Below are 22935 nucleotides of genomic sequence, written 5' to 3' on the forward strand. Positions count from 1 at the left end.
TAATAGGCAAAGTGGTGTCAAATATCAAACACCCAGCTCTCCGCCACACAGCTGAAATGGTTGCAGTCTGCCATCAAAGGCCTATTCGCCTGGAATAGGCCCTCACAGGTCCATGCAGGGGGAAAGATATCCAAAGTTCATGGACCGTTTATGCCTGAACAGGAGCTGCTTCTGTCCTGAGCTCTGCCAGTTAGTGGAACTGGCAAATTATCTTTTCGTCCAACTGTGAGTTTATTCCTGCTCCAAGGTCTGGAGGTTGACTCCAGGCACTCAGCAGGACCTATCTAAGGCCCAGGGAAATCAACAGCCACAGACGCTGGCTTGGGAGTGGGGGGCACGGTAAAATGTATGCAAGTAGTTAGCTTTTGCCAAAAGAGCTATTGTTCTCTTGTTCCTGTGAGTAGGCTGTTGCGGGTTGCTGCTTCTCCCTGAGGAAACTGAGGCAGAATGCTACTACCAGCCCACCGCCGCCTCTCCAGGAATGTTGCCTGAGGGCTCCCTGCGATTCAGGTCCAGTAACTCCTTTCCGCCTCTGAACCGTCTCTTCCTCCCCCTGCCACTCAGTCATTCTTCTAACTTTGCCTTTGATGTTCAGGGCTCCTAGCTTGTCATAAATATAATCGTTTCACTTGTTTTTTGGGGTATTTGTTGTAAGAGGGATCACAGGAACTGTCTGGCTATTCCATCATCTTGGCCCTATCTCCTATTTCTAGCTTTTTGAGGAAGCGTCATATCGATTTCCAAAGTGGTTGTACCATTTTACATTCCTACCAGCAGTGTCTAAGTGTTCCAGCCTCTCCAGAACCTCTCCAACATTTATTATTCTGTGTTTTTTGGATTAATGCCAGCCTTTTTAGAGTGAGATGGAATCTCATGGTAGTTTTGATTTGCATTTCTCTAATGGCTAATGAACGTGAGCATTTCCTCACGTGTCTTTTAGCTGCCTGAATGTCTTCTTCAGGGAAGTGTCTGTTCATATCCTTTGCCCATTTTTTAATTGGGTTATCTGTCTTTTTGTTGTTGAGTTTTTGCAGTAACATGTAGATTTTAGAGACCAGTTGCTGATCGGAGATGTCACCAAAGGTATAGATCGTTATGGAAGCAGACTACCACATCTTTCTCCTACGGAGTGGCTGGTGGGTTCAAACCACGGACCTTTTTGTTAACAGCCAAATGCTTCACCATTGCACCACCAGGGCTCCTTTCTGCTGAATAGTACTGTTTTTTTGCTGTAACAGCTGTTCCTTCTTTAGCCAATGTTGCTACTGAGCACAGGCATCACAGATCATATTGGTAATGCTGAGGCCTGGGTACTAGAACTTAACACCCCTCATTGTCCAGAGAAGACAACAATCTTCACTGCCATCCTACCCAGAAAATGGATGCCCCAGAAAAAGGTATGCATCTCTTCACCTTACTCTTTCTCTTCCAAACCAAATTCACCTGCAAAGGATCTGATTGGTGGAGCCAAGGTCATGTGACTGTGCCCTAGCTGCAAAGGAGATTGGGAAAATGGGACAGGTCTTATATTGTGGTATGGAATGCCAGTGTCAGGGCAGCATATTCACAGGATGCAAGTTGGCAAGAAGAAGGACTAATGTCCACCGCGTTTGCAAAGCAGATCCAGGATGAGGGTCCAGACTCAGACTCTAATAGGTCTAACACCACTGAGCTGCTTGGCATTTATGTTTATGCTTTGCGTTATAACCCTTACTTTGCTACCAGACAGTTACATTTACACTTTGTCTTAATTTTAAGATCTTTATCAGCTCTACCAGACCATGCAAACAGGGAAATAACATAAGCTAAAGGTTTGAATAGATGCTGAATGTTCTTTAAACATGACAAAAAATGTATTTGAAATTAAAATTTAATGCATATTTGTTACATATATATTTACTGCAATAAAAAAAGAAGAAAATGGTTTAGAAATAAAATGCTTCTATTTTATATTTATATGTGCATGGAGAAATAAAGCAAATGTGGCAAAATGTTAATACGTGGTAGGTTTGAAATTTTTTCAAAATGAAAGTTAAAAAAAATCAGTGTATAGTAAATTCTGGAAACAGCCCAAATGTGCTTCAGCTGAGAAATAGATAAACAAATTATGGTACAACATACCAAAGAATACAGGAATGAGCTACTAATACACGCATCAACATAGATGAACCTCAAAAACGTTAAGCTAAGTGAAATAAGCCAGACTCAACAAGGCTGCATCCTGTATGAGTCCATTTATTTGGTATTCTTAAAAAGGCAAACCTTTAGGGGCAAAATACAAATTGGTGGCATGGGGGAACATTTGGGATGATGGACCTGTTCTGTATTTTGATTATGGTGGCGGTTACATGACTGTAAACATTTGTCAAAACTCTCAGAACTATACACCTACAAGGGTAAAAAAAAAATATGTAAATTTTACCTTAATTTTAAAATTTGAAACAATTTCAATGATTAACACCTGCATTCATTTGTTCAAGAAATATTTAGTGAGCACCTCCAATGTGCCAGATACTCTTTAACGGCCATATGCTTAAGAAAACTAATCCCAGTGTAGATAAAGCGTTAGAAATACTCCAAGTTACTCTACCAATTCCATAAACTTGATTCAGAGCCAAATGTGATGCATGAAGAACTTTAGCAGTGGTGGGAAATGGTGGAAAGTAGTTTCTTTAATCCATAAATGACAAGCTACTGAAGTCTGGGGTGAAGACATGTTACAGCCAATGAATTTGACACCTCCGGAACACCGATTTAGAAACTCAATTTTAGATGATAACTGGCTGTCTGAAACTCACCTTTTGGTGTGAGTAGGCCTAGAATTTCCGTTGGAAAGGACTGAGGGAAGGAGTGGTGAGGAAGGTTACATGCCTAAGTAGGAAGGTAGAGAAAAGAGACCACTGACCTAGGAGGTCAGGAGATCTTCCTGCTCCTATCCCTGTGTTACATATACACTGTTGGTCAAGGTAACTTTGCCTTCCCGGACACGTCTGCTGGCCCACAAAGTGAAAGGGTTGGTAAAGTTATCAGTCAACCTGGAGTTCTTTCCCTGATCATCTGTGTGATTTTGGACAAGTCACTTGACCTCTCTAGGCTTTAGTTTCTTATGTATAAATGAGAGATATAGATGAAATGGCTGTATCTTATATTTTGAGTAATGTAGTTTGATCTATCTCTTACTGGTGGGATAAAGTTCAAATTCTTTAACAAAGTCACACATAGGGTGTGCAGACCCTGTTTATATAAAGAATTTGAGTCATCTAAAATCTGTGTGTGAACACCATTCTGGTGTACCAATCTCACGTGATCCTTCACAAGAAGTACTGCTTTTGCCATCAGGAGTTATCTGCTCACCAGACTGCCATTCTAGATCCAGGGCCTAGCCCAGAAGCTCTGGGACAACCCCATGGATATATGGGCCAGAGTTTCTTGGGGCATCTGGTGAACCCTACCCATGAGGTAGAGAATTAGGGAGTGCTCGAAAGGAAAAAACAGTCAACAAGGTCCATGTAGATCCCTGCCTGGGCTCTGGGCATCCTGCCCAGATGGTACTGCCCCACCTACAAGAGGAAGATAGAAAATTTCAAGGAAGCCCTCCAAAGCATAGGTTCCCTGAGGCATAGATCCTGAGAAGGGGAGCCATTGGCCCATACCTAAGGGTGAAGCTTTTCTGTAGTATGCTTTACAAGCCTGTCAAATCCACCAGGACTGGAACCTCCTGATTAATATGTTCCAGGCATGTGAGACAGGTCTCACCATCCTTGCTTCCAAGGAGCATTCTGGCTATGGGCTGTGTTTTTCAGATAAATCTGGGATCTTTGAATCTATCTTCTCTTTCTCTCTCTCAAATCTAATCACCAGAAACTTCAAAATAAAAGATAACAACATCCCATAGGAGTAGAAAACACGTTCAAGATCTGCTCCCTTCTTTCTATAGGCTGAGGAGAAGTGGGTAGTTCTGCATTCCCAGTTCTTAGGGAGGACGTCTGAAAAAGGAAGGTTGATATTAGCCCTTTTCTTTGCCAGTCCAAAGTCAATGATAGAGTTAGACATTAGTCGTGAGAGTATTTCAGCAAAGCCCTTAATCTCAAGAATAACTAGCACTGTTTTCCCAGCATCTCTGCCTGTGAGGTTTCTTTCCTTAAACTGTTCAGCTGTTTCATAGGGTAGAGATTAGAAACCAGCAGACTCCCTCTCCAAACCGTGTCTTTGTAGAGGCAGGTTAAGAAGTTTGTCTATGATCAAGTCTTGTGGAAAAATACCTTCAAAATACTTCTCTCCCTTAAGTGTCTTTCTTGTTCATTCACAGTGCTTGACAGTGAAAATCTCCAATTACAATTCTTTGCTTCTCATTTGGGCTTCTGTCCCCTTAGAGTGAATGCTACACAGTAGCCAGCGTGGAAAGAGTCTCATGATCTAATAATGCAAGATAGCAGACTATCCCTCACTTGAAGCTCCCTTCAGTACTCAATGCAATGGCGTGGCCTACCCTTTGAAGCACTGTGTGCTCCTAACAAGTTTTCAGAGTCCATGTGCTCACAGATGACAGACTTATACCATGGCAAGTTGCCAGGAAAGCCTCCAGCCATGTCTGCAGGATTCACCAAGGGTCCCTGGCACACCACCATTAACTACTCCCGAGAGCAGGTTATGTCACATATAACAGGGGCATCTTGAATGAAGGGACTCTGTGTTATTTGACTGTTATCTCTGGACCTTGTTTAGTGCCTTGACTACAGTAAGGAGCCATAAATGTTTGCCAAATGACTAAATGAAAGGATGAATGAATGAATGCATATAAATAAATGAAAACAATATAAGGGCACAATTTCAGTGGATTCAGAGACCCATTTGAATCTCATCTTCATGCCCGAGGGGGTCCGTGTTCTAGGAAATAAAAAAAAAAGTAAGTTTTTGCAAAGAATGCTTCAGCTTTAGCCGTCTTGATGAGTCTCCAAACATACTGGACAGTAGTTCTCAGGCTAGACGTTTATGGGAAAGCTCCAGGGGAGGAGGTGAAGTCAGTAGTTAGAGAAGTGGGCTCAGTAGCAGTATTGAGCTCTGTGATGGTGTGGACACTATTCCTCCTGGTCAGGGTTGCCAGATAAAACACAGGGTAACCAGCTAAATTTTAGTTTCAGATAAACAACAAATAAATATTTAGTATCAGTGTGTCCCATACAATATTTGGGATATATTTATACTAAATTTATTTGTCAGTTGTCTGAAATTAAAATTTAACTAGGTGTCCTGTATTTTTATTTGCCAAACCTGGCAACCTTTTTCCCGTCCATTCTACTTTGGCTGGATGCCCTCCCTTGGATTTGCTATACCTCTATCCTCTGTGTACCCATTTTGCCAGTGGTTCCCCTTTTATCTCTAGATGCACTTTAGTTTGATCCCACACTGACAAGGATACAATGATGATTTTAGACTGGATAAAATGAGGTCACTTTGTTACCATCACTCTACTCTCAAAAACATAGGAAGAGTAAAACCTCATGTATCTGTGCCTGTGTGTGACAGAGAGAAAAAGAGAGAAATGATGAATCAGTAAGAAAGAAGTTTAAGGTTTACTCTTTTGAGATAATCATGACAACTAGAAAAGGAATCCTAACCTGCAGTGGCCACAGAAGGAAGTAGTACAACTAATGTGTGATCAAGATAGAGAAGTGGCTTCTGGGAAGAAATTAGGGAAAAAATCCTTGTGGTTTATAGAGAATTGCCAACTTCTTGTCAAAGAGAGTTAACTAGTTTTGAAAATCAGATGGTGTGGGAGTACTGCTAGTTGCTAATTCCAATCTCCATTCTCCTCTTTTTCTTGAAAATCAAAACTTTGAATTTCGGCTTTCATCGAGGCAGCAATGTGTCTGGCTAAAACATACATTTCCCGTCAGCTCTTGCATCTAGAAATAGCCATGTGACAAGTTGTGGCCAGTGAGATGTAAACAGAAGATTGGTGGACATCTCTGGGAGATCATTCTTTTTTTAATATAGGTATTACCTCTTCTTCCTTGTTGCATCCTTCTTATTTCTGCCTTAAGTGCAGAAATAAGGCAGGGGGTGGAATAGTCATCTTGAGAGCATGAAGCAACCGTGAGCGTGAAAGCCAAATGCTAAGAGTGGCAGGTCAGAAAGGTAGAAGGAGCCTCAGATATGACGACTGTGGTGGGCACTGACCTTCTCTACTGAGATCCCCTTCAGGACTGGAGTCTGTTACCCCCCACTGCTGGGAGTGTGGTTAGCTGATAGCCTTCAGCTGTAAGCCTTCTCTCGGAATTACCCTCAGCTGAAGATGGCACCCCTCCGAAGGTCATGCCTCCTTCCTGGTGGGGAACCCATGTCCAGTGACTGGCTTTTGAGGGAGTATAAAGGCCTGTTCCCTTGCCCCAACTCAGACAAATTCTGAAAAACTATCACAGCTTCAGATCTCACGTGATTGGCTGAGGTCCTCTTGTGACGGCACCACAGCCCAACTTGTTCTCTGTCCAATCCTGCTTCCTTCCATTATCCCATAGGGATTGATCCCAAGAGCGCTCCTCAGTAAACTCCCAGCGTGCATTCTCCATCCCAGAGCTGCTTTCCCGGCAACCAATCCTGCAGCAATGACTTTGCACAGCTGCTGCCCCAGCCTGCCTCTGGACTTTTTGAGAAGGTTTTAAAAAATTTTGGATAAGCCACTGCAACTGGATTTCCCATATATATAGTCCAAAGCAATCCCCATCTAAGACAGAAGGGTATTTCATATTTTGAAACATAGTTTTAAAACCTAAATTAAGATTTGACTCACGAGACTTAGCATGGGTTGCTGAAGGCTAATGTAATAGAAGTGAAACTGCTAGATTGACAGGGTAACAGTAATTCTCATTTGATTCCTGCTTTGGAATACGAGGATGAGGACAAGACATTCCCTAAAACTACAGGAAAGGGCAGGGCCTTGACATTTCTCAGTGGAAGAGTAAAGAAGGATGAACTCCAAAGAGACTTGGCTTGATTGAAACACAAATATTGAGTCTACAAATGCTGGGAGCCCACTTCGATGCAAATAGATGAAGGAACACGAAGAGCTGGCCAGCAAGGCCCAGAGTAAACAACTCCAGTAACAGGGATTTAATGTCTGTATGTGGATTTGTGTGGCTATTGACAGGCTCCTCAGGCATTATTAACTCCCCCCCCCCCGCAAAAAAACCAAACCCATTGCCATCAAGTCCATTCCGACTCATAGTGACCCTACAGGACAGAGTAGGACTTCCCTGTAGGGTTTTCAAGGAGCAGCTGGTGGCTGCAAACTGCCGACATATTGGTTAGCAGCTGAGCGCTTAAGGACTGCACCACCAGGGCTCCCAGGCATCATTAGCTCTAGAAAATCCTGATGACTAGAGATGTTAATTAAAGAAGATTTCATCATTGGTGGGGGAGAGCTCCACAAAAATGCCGAGAAATGAGTAAAAAGTAAAAATGGAAGCAAATGATTTTTCTTTCTTCCCAGTAGATGGAAAATGAGGTTAAGTACAACATGATCTTCATAAAATTTGAAGATAGTAAATTCTAGGTAGAAATCAAGAGCAAATCCAGGTCTCTTAAGACTACAGAAAAAACAACCTAAGTGCCCATCATTGGCTGAAGGGATAATCAAACCACGATACATACACACAATGGAATAGTACGAAACGTTAAAGGATAACAATGAATCCGCAAAATATCTCACAACATGGATGAACCTAGAGGACATTATGCTGAGTGAAATAAGTCAATAACAAAAAGACAAATATTATGTGAGATCAGTATCATAAAAAGTCAAGAAAAGGTTTACACACAGAAAGAAACATTCTTTGATGGTTACCAGGGATGGGAGCGGGAGGGAAGGAAAATCACAAAGTAAATAGTAGACACATATTAACTTGGATAAAGGGAAAGGCAATACACAATAAGGGGGAGGTCAGCAACACATGCCCAAGGCAAAGGAAGGCACTGGCAGGTAAATACTATTACATACACGATTCTGCAATAACTTAACCACAAACAGTAATTTAAGAGTGGATACATAGGTAGATATGTAAGCTGAACAGGTGTGGGAGTACACTCATGAGCGTATACATAAATGCAAGTGCTGCCAACGTATCAATGTATACAGTAGAGCACACAGGGGGCAAAGTTATGGAAACTTTTTAGCCATAACCAAACTCCTTAAGGGACTGAGTCATGGGGCTTGAGGGCTTAGGACCATAGTTTCAGGGGACATCTAGGTCAATGGGCATAACATAGCCCATAAAGACAAGGTCCTACGTCCTACTTTGGTGAGTAGCAACTGGGGTCTTAAAAGCTTGTGAGTGGCCATCTAAGATAGAGCTATTGCTCTCTTTCTGTCTGGAGCAAAGAAGAGTGAAGAAAATCAAAGATTCAAGGCAACAATTAGTCAACAGGACTAATGGACCACACGAACCAAAGCTTCCACTAGCCTGAGACCAGGAGAACTAGATGGTGTCTGGCTACCACTGCCAACCACTCTGATTGGGATCATAATAGAAGGTCCTGGACAGAGTGGGAGAAAACTCTAGAACAAAATTCAAATTCATAAAAAAGACCAGATTTACCGGTCTGATAGAGACTGGTGGAACCCCTGAAACTATGGCCCTTAGATACTCTTCAAACCTGGGACTGAACCCACTCCTGGAGATCACCTTTCCGCCAAACAAAAGACCAGCCCCTGAAGTGAATAACACCCTTGAGGAACCTGCTCCTCAGAACAATCAACCACACAAGACCAAAGGGGCAGCATTTTCCCCAGAACAAAATTCAGAAGGCAGGAAGGAGAGGGGAAGACGGGTTAATGGGAACCCAGGAAGGAACCGGGGATTGGGGGGATTGCAGCTTCTGTCACGAAAATAATGTGTATAAATTGATGAATGGGAAACTAATTCGCTCTGTAAAATTTTACTCAAACCACAAGAAAATGTTCAAAAAAAAAAAAAAAAAAAAGACTACAGAAAACCTGAAACTGATACTCTGCTCAGTGTCTTAACTAGATGTTTTGCTCCTATGTTGTTTAAGGCAAAGCCCAGAGAATCTAAAATCAGAAAATACTATGGCAGTCCAGAGGGCTTGATCAACCCCACCCACTGATGTCGCATCATTACTAGGAGATTATTGCCTTCTCTTTCACGTTTTAAAGTTGGTACATCTAACTCTTGGATAAGACGGTCACTGACGTGAAAACGAGAAATGTGTACTTGGTTCATACAGCTTTTGACTTCAGAGACATTTTCCTAAGTAATTTAAATCTAATGACTCCTCAGACATTGGCGTCTCTTGAGACTGGGACAGTGACAGGAGAAGTACGTCTGTCATGTATTGAAAGCCCCAGGAAAAGCAGGGATTCAGGTTTTAAGTTCTTGCACCTGGTATTTCTAGCATATATTTCCTTTCTCATTTGTCTGCTTTCCTCAGACACACACTATATTGATAATGGCCACATTTAGCACAGTGATTGCAGTCCTTTAATTGAATGCAGTTGTATAATAAAACAGTAGAAGTCACATTATACTCAGGCTAGTTGCTTGATCTAGGGACCTCCAGGGAACATTCAAGAGCAGGGAGAAAGGAGGTTGCTGAGAAGGTAAATGTTTGTGGAATTCTCTTAGACCTAGTATTCAAAAAAAAAAAAAAAAAAAAGCCTCAAAGCCTGGGGCATATTCTCTCCTTTGGGTCTGTGGTCTCCTTCTTGCTTAGTAGCTGAATCCAGGTTTTACTACAACGATTTAACCCAGGTTTACTACAACGATGCACTCAGCTTAAAGCAAACAACCAAAAAAACCAGCTTGACTTCCCAGCCTCCCCTGCACCTAGCAGTGGTCATATGACACAGTTCTGGGAAGGGGTTTGAGAGATTTTAGGCTGGGGAATTGACCCTTTTAGCTAAGGGTTGTAGCTGTGGCTCGTATCTGATTTGTAGATGTGTTTTGCTTGGCCCACAGAGATTTCTTTTTTAAAAATGGGTAAATTCTCATACAAATCCAGATTTCTAGATCTCTAAAAAAATCACGATGGAAGGGCTGACTCGTTAGGGGGAGAGCAAGTGGGAGTACGGAGTAAGGTGTAGATAAACTTATGTGTGACAGTCTGACTTGATTTGTAAACGTTCACTTGAAGCTCAATAAAAGTTAATAAAAAAAAATTACGAGATACGGCAGATCTTGCATTCTCATGTTGCAAAAATGGGCTGCAATTTAGTAATACCACAGTCCCCAACTTTTCTTACTGTCTTATCGCTGCCTGTTTCATTCGTTCTCTTCGCCTGTCTCACCCTATAGGCGTCTGTCTTGTAACATCTGCCTTAAACCACAGTCTCTGTCTCTCTCACTCTTTTTTCCCTTTCTCTGTTTTATGCCATGTTTTATCTGTCTGTGCCTCAGCTATGGGTGACTGCTGCATCCCAAACCTTACACACTTATCAGGACTAAATTACCATACCCAAGGAGCGCTTCCTCAAAGCTGGGGCATGTGTGAGTGAATGAATGGGATTACTACTCATTAACCTTAATATTTTTAGGTAAGCTAACAAACAGTTGTCCCCGAGTTGACTCCAACTATGGCGACCCATGTGTGTTAGAGTAGAACTGTGCTCCACAGGGCTTCCAAGACTGAACTTTCAGATACAGATCACTATGCCTGTCTTCTGAGACACCTCTGGGTGGGTTCAAACTGCTAGCCTCTGCGGCTAGTGGTCCAGCGCTTAACCATTTGTGCCACCCAGGAACTCCCATAAATAGCTATAAGAATCTATAAAGACGATGGTTTTTGCACCCTTATTAGCAGGAACTTTTTGCCAGAGGGCTGTTGCTGATACAGCTGGAGATAGCTGATGAAATTCCAGAAGGGAGCCCAGTACAAAATGAAAGAACATTGGGGCTGGGAGGGGAGAGTGGACAGCCTGGAATCTATTCATTGGTTTTCTGAAGTTTTATTTATTTATTAAATCAATTTAAACAGTTAACATTTATTGAATGCTTACTGTGTGCTGGGCTTTTAGTTCATTTTAAACCTGTAACTTTAACAGGTTAATAAATGCACAAGTAATAGTAAGGTCATAAGAGATAAGCAAAAATACAATATGGTGATATGTAATTCTTATCCTGCCTAGTCAAACAGGAAGACAGTGTATATGATGAGGGCATTTGAAGCATGTCACATTTTGAAAGTAATCTACTTAGCAAACACTTAAGTATTTCTTTACTACAGGAGTTAAGAAGTAGGTGTATGTTTAATGTGATCCCTCAGGATTCCTACTCTTTGGACTTCATTCAGAGGAGGGCACGTTGCTGTCTATTGATTGTGCAGTATTCTGTGGTCTGTACCCCTGTTGCCATCATGGAGAGCCCAGTTAAAGTCAATTGGAAAGAAATATACTAGCCCAGAAGATAGTCATCAGTTCTCATTTGTTTAGTGACCAGCACATGTCTCCTGAAACCAGCAAATCAAGCATGCTTTTACTTTTAAAATTTACATTGTCTTTCTTTCCAAAGATGATTTTTGTTTAAATATAAAGTGATTTTTTAATCGGTGTTATAGGCTCTGTGACTTTGCCTGGTGTTAAAGTAAGACTCTTCTGACCATGATTCTTCAGGTCTCCTCTGAACTCCCTCTATGCATGAGGTTACAGCTACACATTTGTAGATATAAGCCACCCATCTGAGTTAGCAGATTCTCCATTTCTCTGTCCTGACATTTTGTCCACATTGATTTTGTCCAGCCTGGTAAAGTATCTTGAGTAGCATGCAGTCAAGTAATTCCAACTAGTCCATCTTTGGGGACATCATGGGAAAGGAAGTCTCCATTAATTCTTTCCATTTGGATCAAACAATTCAGCCTGTAAGATGTCCCCTTTTCCATTCTTGAGCAAATCCTTTACGAGGATCAAAGATCCCACTTATTCTTTGAGTGACTTCCTCCCATTTACATGTTGAAACAATCTCCTTTTATTGGTTTCTAAGATACTTGCAAGGTGCTTTTCAAAGTCTTTCTGGTGTAGTTATTATTCTCCTCATTTATAGTTTATTGGGTGTCTTTATCCTGTTCACATAAGCTCTCTTGCCAGTCTGGGGAAAATGCCCTATTTTTTCTCTAGTAATTTATATGGCTTTAACTTTACCAGTTCTCTTTTTAGGTTCTACCCCAAAATGCTTGTTATTTTTATTTCTTGGTACAAACTTTTCATGGACAGCAGGGGAAAAAGTATATAGGATTTTCTTGTGGGTTATTGACTTTTTAAAGTACTTCCTTTCAATTATCTCCTAAGTGGGGCCTACATTGATCATATTTTCCTTTTTAAAAATCTAGAGTGCATGAACAGGTTTCTTGGTTTTCCTCTGTTTCATGAGGATGCAGAATTTAATTATGTTTTTAATTCTTACTGAGTGGCTCACCCACAGCAATCTCTAGAGTCCATTTCTGATCCTGTCTGGAATGAAAAAAAGAAAAAAAAAAAATGAAAGCCCGCTCTATTTTCTGTTGTTAAGGGTTGTAGAAAACATCCTCAAATTATTAACCCCTCCCCCATCTCTCATTCTGATTGAGCAGTTGGTCATTAACTTTTGGATGATGAAAGCATTCTTTTATTAGTATCTGGACTAATATTTTTAGCTTTTCCAATTCTTTTAACATTTTCTGTCTTATCATACCACTCCGGAAATCCATAATATACATACTTGTGCATATAGAAGTTTTAACATGAATTGTTTTAAAAATGGAAAAGCTTTTAAAAAGTTATAACAAATTGCTGCTGTGGAGTTTATTCAACAAATATATTTTGAGTGTCTACACTATACCAGGAAAACCCTGGTTGCATAGTGGTTAAGAGCTATGGTAGCTAAGCAAAAGGTCAGCAGTTGGAATCCACCAGGTGCTCCTTGGAAACTGTATGGGGCAGTTCTACTCTGTCCTATAGGGTCACTATGAGTTGAAATGGACTGGACTGCAGTGGATTTGTTCTTCTTACTATACACCAGTTCTAGGCATGGAGGATAAGCAGGGAACAGAATCAAGGTCCATATGCTTACATTCTAGAGACAAAGAAATAATTCATGAAATGTTGATAAGAGCTCAGAAGAAAAATCCAGTGGGATAACCATTTACAGCAGCCCTTTTCTATCAGTTCCACGGGAGAATTAAACACTAATGCCCTAAAGCACCTGTTACATACAATGAATTAACTTCTTGTACGCAACTAGAAGGATGTTAGCTATGTACCATCCTTGGGAGGTATGAAAAAAGTCACTGACATGGTTTTCTCTAGGGAAATTCTCTCACGGAACCCTGGTTGAGAACGGCTTGGTTAGAGAGCACCAGTTGCTGGAGGAAATGCTTCTTTGGATCATTTGACCAGGGAAGGCCTCTCTGACAAGGACTCCTTTAAGCAAAGACCTGTTCAATGAGGGAGAGAGGGCCCTGTGCGTACATGGGGGCAGAAGATTCCATCCAGAGAGAGAGTAGTGTGTTCCTGCGACAAGAGTGGGCTTGGAGTATTTGAGGAAAAGTTAAGAAGATAGTTGTGGCTGGAACTAAGTTATCAAGGGGCAGAGAGGTGGGGCCGAGTTACGTATGTGAGGCAAGTAGACTGAGAAACAGAAAATGAATAAGGGCCTAGATGTCCTTTATACAAATTCATATCCTCAAGTAAGCATCTCTTTGTTTCCTGTTGCCTCTGTTTATAATGATGACACCCATAAAGGAAAAACAATTTTTTTTCTAGTTTAAAATTCACAGTATTCATGCTAGTTAAATATCAATGAAATGTGTCCTTATTTTACCCAATAGATAGAGCTACAAGTTTACAAGGCGAAAAACATTCGTCCCATTTGGATGGTGTGAAATATATTTTTAGAAGCATCAGAGCAGGACAGAAGCTAGTTTGAAGGCTCACACATTGGGCTTCCATATTTTTGGTGTCACAAATAAAGTCACTTTAGAAAAAGATGGCTGTTGTTAGGAGAGCGTTCTCAGGGGACCTCACTAATTGAGTTAAAAACTGAGTCAAGCTCCACTGCATTACACATCATTCCATAGAAAAACTCTGTGCAACAACAGCATCCCAATGCCTTATTAAAACTAATAATAATAATGACAGAGCTTCATAAAATCCCAGTAAACAGAACGGAGAATCTCTTGGAGTTTTTAAAAATGGGATGGCCCTCCTATACTTAGCCAGCATGGCAAACTAAACTAATATCATAGCTCTTTTACTTGAGGGCTTGCCTGTGTGTAGGTGCTCTCTATCAGGAGATCCAGTCTCGACTCCCATTTAACCAATACTGACTTCAGGATCGTTACATGAGAGAGGTAACAGGAGACTCTGGGGTGAGTCCTGGGGATCTGCATTTTAACAAGTACCCCTGGTGACTCCTTACACACTTTTGGAAAAGCCTCAGAGAATAACTGTTAATGATATTCAACCAGGAATTTGCTTTTGGTAAGAGGGGCAGAGAATAAGTGAAGATATCACTAGAGAGCTGGTCAGCTTGGCATGGTTGACAAAGATAATAGGTTCTTTTTGAAACATTTAGCTAATCAACTGGAATGAAACTGAGTTGTGGACCTGGCTTTTCAATTTGTACCACTGAAATGTCCTTGGTGTATTTATTTCCTATGGATGATTTTTGGCCTTTCTTACCTATTCGCACATATTGTCTGGAAAATGCCCTCTGTTTTCACAGTCTTCGTGTCATTAGTGATCTGTGTTGCAGACGTGACTTTTCCTTGTGAGAAAATGACTCCATTGATCTAGCAACTTACGCAGGTGTTCTCACACATGCTGGATAGCAAATCACCTGTGGAGCTTTTTAAACCTATAGCTACCCAGGTTCCACGCCTGACACCAGTCAGAACCTCTGGGCACAGGGGCCCCAAATCTACACCCTTAAAAACCTTTACTGCGCAGCCACGCTTCAGAACCACTGGTTTAATGATAAACCCGAAATCAAACCCATTGCCGTGGAGTCGATTCCGACTCATAGCGACCCTATATGACAGAGAAGACCTGCCCCATAGGGCTTCCAAGGTTGTAATCTTCACAGAAGCAGGTCGCCACATCTTTCTCCCATGATAAGCCTGGTGGGTTTAAACCACTGAGTTTTGGTTAAGAGTCAAGGACTTTACCACTGAGCCACCAGGACTCCTCCAGTTGGTTTAATGCTAAAACCAAGTCAAACCAAATCCACTGTCATCGGGTTGATTCCGACTGATAGCAACCATAAAAGATGGCAAAGGAAATTTTCTTTGAGACTTCAAATGTATTTTTCTCCATTGGACAGCTGTTTATTCCTGCTGTAACCAGAACTTGATTTAATGTGTTCCCAGAAACTCTGAATTTTATGCTATGTTTGCTCTGATACTGAGCAATGTGATGAACAATCTCCGAGGTTTCTAATTGGGCTTCACTTCTAGTCCTGATAAGACACACCAACAAGGACAAAGTTTTCTCTAAGTGGCAGTTTAGTCCCCTTGATGAAGAGTGAGAGATAACTGCTTGAAGCAGTGTGGTGGAATATCACACCACCTGGTCTGAAAGTTTTGGAGAATTTAGCCCTTAGACTCTTGGAGCACATCAGTACAACACTGGGTAATAAGAGCTTGGCTATGCTGAACAACAAAGCTTCTAGATGCACAGTCTGTACACTAAGTTCAGGTCAAGTTTGAGAGATGGCGGAGGCAATGGGCTTCTTGACGTCCTGACTCTGGAATTACAGAAGAGTATCTGGAAAATTTTTTAAGACTTCTAAGGCAGGTTAGATTACAACCACTCTAGCTTAGACTGCAAACATCAGATACCTGCATCTTTTTCCTGTACTCCAAGCTCCCTTCCTGAACTTGCCCTTGGAGTTCTATAACAGGCTGTAAATTCCACAAAGTAGGGGGCACTTTATGCCAGAGTCTGGCACAGCTGCCGCTCAGAAACACATGCCCACTATTTTAGAACAAACAGTCCTGTCATTTCCAAGGATCATACAGTCTCCATTTCTACTTTCCACACTCCAACCCCAAGTTGGCATAGGTTGTTGACCCTTAGCCTAAGGGTGGGTGGTGCGGGAATTAAACACAGCAGAGTGGTGGAAGGTCAGGGGTTCCGATCCACCAGATGCTCCTGGGACAAAGCAGTCTGCTTCCCTAAAGATTTACAGCCTTGGAAACCCTATGGGGCAGTTCTACTCTGTCCTGTAGGGTCTATGAGTCCAAATGGACACCATAGCAGTGGGTTTGGTTAGCGGGTTTTTGTCCCTCAGCCGGTGCCCAAACTATGAGCGTCACCAGGACACCCAGTGCTCAGTCAGTCACTGGAATGCTCTGCATCACTGGAGGAAGAGGTCTCAAAACGTGAAAATAACATGGGAAGGTGCAAAACCGACGCTTCCTGACAGATTTCCTTAAAATCTTGCTCCTCAAGGGTGGTCCTGGGACCAGGAGCAGCATCACCACCACCTGGGAGCTAGTTAGAAAGGTGGACTCTCAGGTCCCTACCCCAAACTTACTGGATCAGAATCTGCATTTTAACAAGATACCCAGGTGATGACTATTCATATTAGGATTTTAGAAACTAACAGATGTAGCAAATGATCAATCGAGCGCTTCTCAGTCCCCCAACACAGAGACTCAGTCTTTTGTGCAAGCCCAGCACCCTCTCCACAGGTAGTAAAGGAGCCCCCAGGGACCTAGGAGCCTGTGATGCTGAGGGCAATTTGGTGATTGGCTGCTGTGGCCACGTGACCGGCGCTGGGCCTCCCGTGCGAGCGGATTGGCTGTCGCGGACGCTGACGGACAGGGCCGGGGCGGGCCAGAGCCTGGTCGGAGGGGCTCGGGCGGGGACCAGAGGGGCGAAGGCGCGAGAGCGCTAGTGCGCGTGCGCGAGCGGCGGGGCTTTCCTCGCGCCGTCGGAGGGAGCCAGAGCGTTTCTCCTGAGGTGAGCGACACCGTGGGGCTGCGGGTCCTATCGCACCTTCGCCGGTCCGGGGAGCGGGATCGCAGGGCGGGGCGTGGCGGGGATAGTCTGGGGTTAACTACCCTCAGGGAGCCTCGCTTCTGAGGTGGCCGCAGACCCAGGCTCAGCCACCCCTCGGTGCCTCGGTTTCCCTTTCGTACCCTGTTACGCGTCTCTACATCCTCCCCACCGCGGAGACCGGGCCGCCCGAGGGGAGTTGCCCACCTGGCAGCGTCGCCCCCGCCTTTGTTTCCCGCCCAGAGGGATGCTGGCAGGTAAAGGGCGCTGGTGGTGAGGTGGGGGCGTTCCAGGCGCGGACCCGGGATGTGGCCCAGCAGAAGGTGGCATTAATGCAGCGGGAAAATGAAGGAAGAAATGGAGTGTCACGTTAAAGTGGCCCAGGCCTTGGGACGCGAACCTCTGAAGCCTCGGGACCCGCACTGATCCCGGGGCTGTGAGCGACGCCGAACTGCAGGCGCAGCTGTGCAGAAGCGCTCTCTGCCCCGGTGCGGGCGGGGTGGGGGCGGCGTGACCGGGGGACCGAGCCCGAGTGCCGCCCTGAGAAGCTTCTCTGCCCGCTGGACCTGCAGGCGAGCCCTGGGCCCAGGTTCCCCGCAGGTGGGCGCTCTGAGTGGGCTGAAGGGCCCAGGTTCCCCGCAGTTGGGCGCTCTGAGCGGGCTGAAGGGCCCAGGTTCCCCGCAGGTGGGCGCTCTGAGCGGGCTGAAGGGCCCAGGTTCCCCGCAGGTGGGCGCTCTGAGCGGGCTGAAGGGCCCAGGTTCCCCGCAGCTGGGCGCTCTGAGCGGGCTGAAGGGCCCAGGTTCCCCGCAGCTGGGCGCTCTGAGTGGGCTGAAGGGCCCAGGTTCCCCGCAGCTGGGCGCTCTGAGTGGGCTGAAGGGCCCAGGTTCCCCGCAGCTGGGCGCTCTGAGTGGGCTGAAGGGCCCAGGTTCCCCGCAGGTGGGCACTCTGAGTGGGTTGAAGGGCCCAGGTTCCCCGCAGCTGGGCGCTCTGAGTGGGCTGAAGGGCCCAGGTTCCCTGCAGGTGGGCGCTCTGAGTGGGCTGAGGGGCCCAGGTTCCCCGCAGCTGGGCGCTCTGAGTGGGCTGAAGGGCCCAGAGATTGGTTACAGGGGTAAAAATGTTCTAAGCAGCTGGGCGCTGGCGGAGCAGGTCTAAATGAGACGCTCAACTGGTGACTGGTAAATTGTGAGGAAAGAAATGCGTGCAGTGAACTGTGGACCAGGTCAGCACACTGAGATTCTTCTTCAAGAAGACAGATTTTGTGTGTGTGTTTTTGGGGGGGGGGGCGGGAGGAGGTCGCTGTAAACTGAGGTTTTTCGGGGGCTGTTGAAGCGCGTAATTACTTGTTTTCTGCTTATTAATGGGCTGTAGGGAGAGGAACTCAGGGTCTAAATTAAGCCTCTTCAGACTTCCTCAGTTCTTTGAAAAGGGTGTGTTTGAAGAAGACCATTTGGCTGGCAGAAGAGGGATGTGTGGGGAGGGAATCTCTCTTGTAAACCACACTTTGAAAAGGGGAGGTGTGTGCAGGAGTTTCAGAGCAGATTAAAACTGCAGGGTATCGCCTACCTCTCTCCTCCATTTCCTCAGACATGCAATAGGAAGGGCATACTGTACATCCTTACAGTGAAACATAAAAAGTCCCTTCAGTTTTCCCCTGGTTAACTACTTTGTTAATTTTCCTGTATTCTGGAGTTGCAGTGTAATCGACTTAGAATTTATTCTGGCATGAGATTAACAAAGGTGTTTATTTACCTGATTCCTTGGAGACATCCTGATACCTTTTCAAAGCCCTTTTATTCCTCTTCTTGCTACAGATTGGTTTCTTTAGGAAACAGTATGATTTTCAAACATCTAAGACATACTCCAGAGATGGATTATCCACTAAGCAAGGTACACATGGGGTTACTTGTGCCTACTTACTAGTCTGTAGTCAAAATTTTACCTGTTTTTCACCACATGAAAGTGGTGATGAAACCCCCATGAAATTGTGCCCTACTGATTGGTAAGCAAACACAATTAAGCCTGTTGCACAGCTCGCTTAATGTAATCCCGTGAGTACCTTGCTTACTGCTTAATCCGCCCCTGCATCCTGACAAAATGTCTACACTTGATAGGAAACCAATTAGCTTGACAAGTCACAAAAAAAAAAAAAAAAAAAATTGAAGAGGGAGCACTTAGATTTGTTAGGGAGCAGAGAACTCTGAGGTGCATGAAAGTAAAAGAAGTTGCTGTGAAGCTTAAGGTCTCTGGGAACATAACAACTGTTCCTAGTAAAGTGAAATACAGGTTGTTAGTTAGTGGTTGGAACACAAAGCAAATTATTGGGAATAACTTAAAACTTTGCCTAAAAGTTTTAAGTTGGTATTGGTGATGGTGGGGGAAGGAATTCTGAAGGTTGAGAGAGGTGGTATAACTTGAAAAACTATATGCTTTCAGGTCTAAAGAAAAAAAAAAATGTCATTTTTGTCATGCAGGCGGTTCCTGGATTACGAACGAGTTCCGCTCCTAAATCTGTCTTTAAGTTGAATTTGTACGTAAGTCAGAACAGTTAGGTACGGTTGGTATCTAACGTCAGTTAATCAAATGTTTGTCTTAGGATGTAGTGTTCCTTTTCTATACATAAACATTAAAGAATCATTTCCAGCTACACTAAAATATCTTTAACGTGATAATATGGTAATAATAACAGTGTTCTAATGCACTTCCCAAAGTAGCGCCAGTTTATTATTACGAACCATTGTATACACCTCAAATTTTTAATGTAAATAGGCTTTACGGGGATTGGTTTGTAACTACAGGTTGCACGTTAGTGGCACGTTTGTAACTGGGGACTGCCTGTGAAAACTACACAAAGGGCATGCAGTTCTTACGTTCAGCCTACAGAAGGGGCTTTGAAAAGGTGGAAAAATACTGATCAGTTTAAGGAAGGGAAACCAGGAAGATTGGCAGGCTTAGTTCATCTTGAGGGACGCAACATGTATCAGTGACCTATAGCACAAGGTTTTATTGTCTGAATCAATGAAAACTCGTTACTGTTACTTTCAAAACAACAAAATCATTTCCTTTCTGTTGTTTCTGTCCCTTGGGTTAGGCACCGGGAGGATGGAGAGTGAATGAAAGAGATTAGAGTCCGACCTGCATGCCTAAGGAGTAGTGTCCCTTGAGAAGGATCTGTGTCACATTGTGTACATGTGAGAGCCTTCACATTGAGAGGGGTCTGAGCACCTTCCTTAGGATGTGAGACAGAGCTAGATAGCATAGCCACAGGTCGGGGCTGGGAGTGCTATTATCTGATACTGAAGCAGTGGGGGAAAAGGAGAGCCAGGAAATGTTGAATTCAGTGAGGCTCTTGCATTTGCAGCATTGAGGAGGCATTTCCAGGCAGAAGTGCCTCATTGTTGGCCAGCCTGGCTTTGCTTTACATGGCTTCCAGACGACCTGCCAGTCACAGTGGAGGCTCCTGTGGAGGTTACACATCTCAGGTTGTAGCTTATGCTTACAATGTGGACTAGAAAAGAAAGGCTCCCAAAGACAGAAATCTAGGCTGCCATTCCTGTCACCCATAAAAAAAAAAAAAAAAAAAAATTTTTCCAGAAAGCAGATTGTGCCCTCCCTACCAGCAGGTGGCACTGCTGTCTCTGGGAATTCCTGGAGGAGATGAAATAATAGAGCTGGCAAACCAGCAGTGTGTAGCCTCTAGTCTAGAAGATCTTGAGAGGCTTTGTGAGATCTCAGTCAAAGAGAAGCTCAAAGAAAATAATTGTGAAAGCCAAACTTTTTCTATAAGGTTTCTAGAGCACATTACAAGCATAAGCTACAACCTGAGATGCATAACCTCCACAGGAGCCTCCATTGTGACTGGCAGGTCGTCTGGAAGGTTGGATGGTTGTGGTTACTTTGCTGGTTGTGTGTGTGTAGTGGGGGAGAAGGCAGAATGTAACCTACTAATTAAGCATCGTAATACAGGGTTTGAAAGCACTTTGAATAAATTGGTTAATTGAATGTGAAGTTGAAATCATAATTCAATCAAAATTCCCCATCACTTCATAGTTTCTAATTCTTTCCTTGTAAAGCTTTTTTTTTTTTTTAAAAGCTAGTCTACACACATGGGTGGGATTCTGGAAATATACATTATTGGATCAGTATTCAATAATCACATACCCTGAAGGTAGGGATGAGAGTATTAGTAAAAATACTGTTGGTTAATTAGCCACTATATTTCAGGGCTGACACAGAAGGCAGGTCAAAGTTATTCTCAAATCAGTTTCTTCTAAAACTTGAAACTTCCTAAGAAGTATGGATTTTCTTAAATTCTGTCCTTTTGAGATTTTATTCACAACCGAAAACTTGGACATTGGTTTTATTGACCTTAGGAGCCAGGGTCATTCATCCATTCTCTCTTTGGAAATAACTAGGTGGCTGTTGTTTGAAATGGATTTTTGTAGACATGACGTTTGAGGGAGATGGGTGCTGTTGCCATTGATGGGGAGGTTACGGTGTATAATGAGGCCCTCAGCTTTGACCCTGACCCAGGTAGAGTACACTGCCTTTGGTGCCAGTACCCCAGCCACCTGCTTCCTCTTGCAGTTCGTATTCTATGCTCAGCTTATTGGAGGTTTATTTCTGTCTCTCTTCAAATGAACTGATGAGCTTTCTTTTATTACCAATGACAAATCGTAAAATTCTCCTGGTGCTAGCTCAACATTATTAGTCATTAAAAAAAATCAAACCCACAATGCCATACCACCTCACCCCCACTAGAATGGGTATAATTAAAAAAAAGAGGAAAAGAAGAGGTGTTGGCAAGGATGTGGAGAACTTGGAACCCTTGTTCATTGCTGGTGGGAATGCAAGATGCCATAGTCGCTGTGGAAAAGTTTGGTGGTTCCTCAGAAAAGTTAAATGTAGAACATATGACCCAGCAGTCCCAGTCCTAAGCATGTGGCCCAAAGAACTGAAAGCAGGGATGCAAACAGCAACCTGTATACCAGTGTTTATTGCAGCCCAACTCACAATAGCCCAAACTTGAAAACAAGAAAAATGTCCATTAAGAGATGAATGGATAAAGAAAATGGAATATACATAACAATGGGCTATTATTCAGCCATGAAATCCTGATACATGCTATAAGGTGGATGAACCTGGAAAACATCATGCTGAGCAAAATAAGTCAGTCACAGAGAGATACTGTTTGATCCGTCTTACATGAAATAGGCGGATTTTTTTTTTTTAGAGAGACCAGAGCTTATTAGTGATTGCCGGGGTGGGAGGGAAGAGTAAAGGGGAAGTCAGTGCTTAGGGGCCACTGAGTTTCTGTTAATGGTGGTGGGATAATTTGGAAAAGGATAGTGGTAATGGTTGTACAACATTTTCAATGTAATCAATGTCACTGAATTGTACATATAACAATTGTTGGGGAAAAGATCCTGCTAGTACTAAATAGCAATAGTCACAGCAGCTTATTAACATTGCCTCTTTATGTGACCCCAGCTCTCTTCACTTTTCTGAACCTCAGTTTTCTCGCCTGTTCTCTGGGATTGGTGAAGTGGCAAGTGTTGCTTAAGATTCCTTCCAAGCCTGAAATTGTCTGACTATGTGATTTGTGTAGGTATTTCTGAAGCCTCTGAAAAATTCTCATTTAGAAGGCATTTTCATACTGTGAGTGTAGGGAGTCTTAGTCATGTAGTGCTGCTATAACAAATACCACAAGTGGATGGCTTTAACAAAGAGAAGTTTATTCTCTCTCAGTCCAGTAGACTAGAAACCCAAAGTCAGGGCGGTGGTTTCAGGGGAAGGCTTTCTTTCTCTGTGGGCCCTGAAGGAAGGTCCTTGTGATGCATCTGTCTTCCCTTGGTCTGGGAGCATCTCAGCACAGGAACCTCAGATCCAAATGTTGCGGTCTGCTCCTGGTGCTGCTTTCTTGGTGGTATGAGGTCCCCAACTCTCTGCTTCCT

At 43.5% G+C, this 22935-nt stretch overlaps 1 protein-coding gene and 1 long non-coding RNA gene across 5 annotated transcripts in view; one reads left to right on the forward strand and one right to left on the reverse strand.

The window, feature by feature from the left end:
- The window catches only part of LOC126068310 (ral guanine nucleotide dissociation stimulator-like), a 1065244-nt gene that overhangs the window by 738100 nt on the left and 304209 nt on the right, over positions 1-22935 (reverse strand). The gene's annotated exons all lie outside the window — the stretch shown is intronic.
- LOC126068373 (uncharacterized) overlaps positions 16851-22935 on the forward strand; it is an 84386-nt gene continuing 78301 nt past the window's right edge. Inside the window, exon 1 of the long non-coding RNA XR_007515659.1 lies at positions 16851-16948. This is a non-coding gene — a long non-coding RNA (uncharacterized LOC126068373). The remainder of the gene's footprint in view (positions 16949-22935) is intronic.

Source organism: Elephas maximus, chromosome 27, assembly GCF_024166365.1.
Source record: "Elephas maximus indicus isolate mEleMax1 chromosome 27, mEleMax1 primary haplotype, whole genome shotgun sequence".
Lineage (NCBI taxonomy): Eukaryota > Metazoa > Chordata > Mammalia > Proboscidea > Elephantidae > Elephas > Elephas maximus.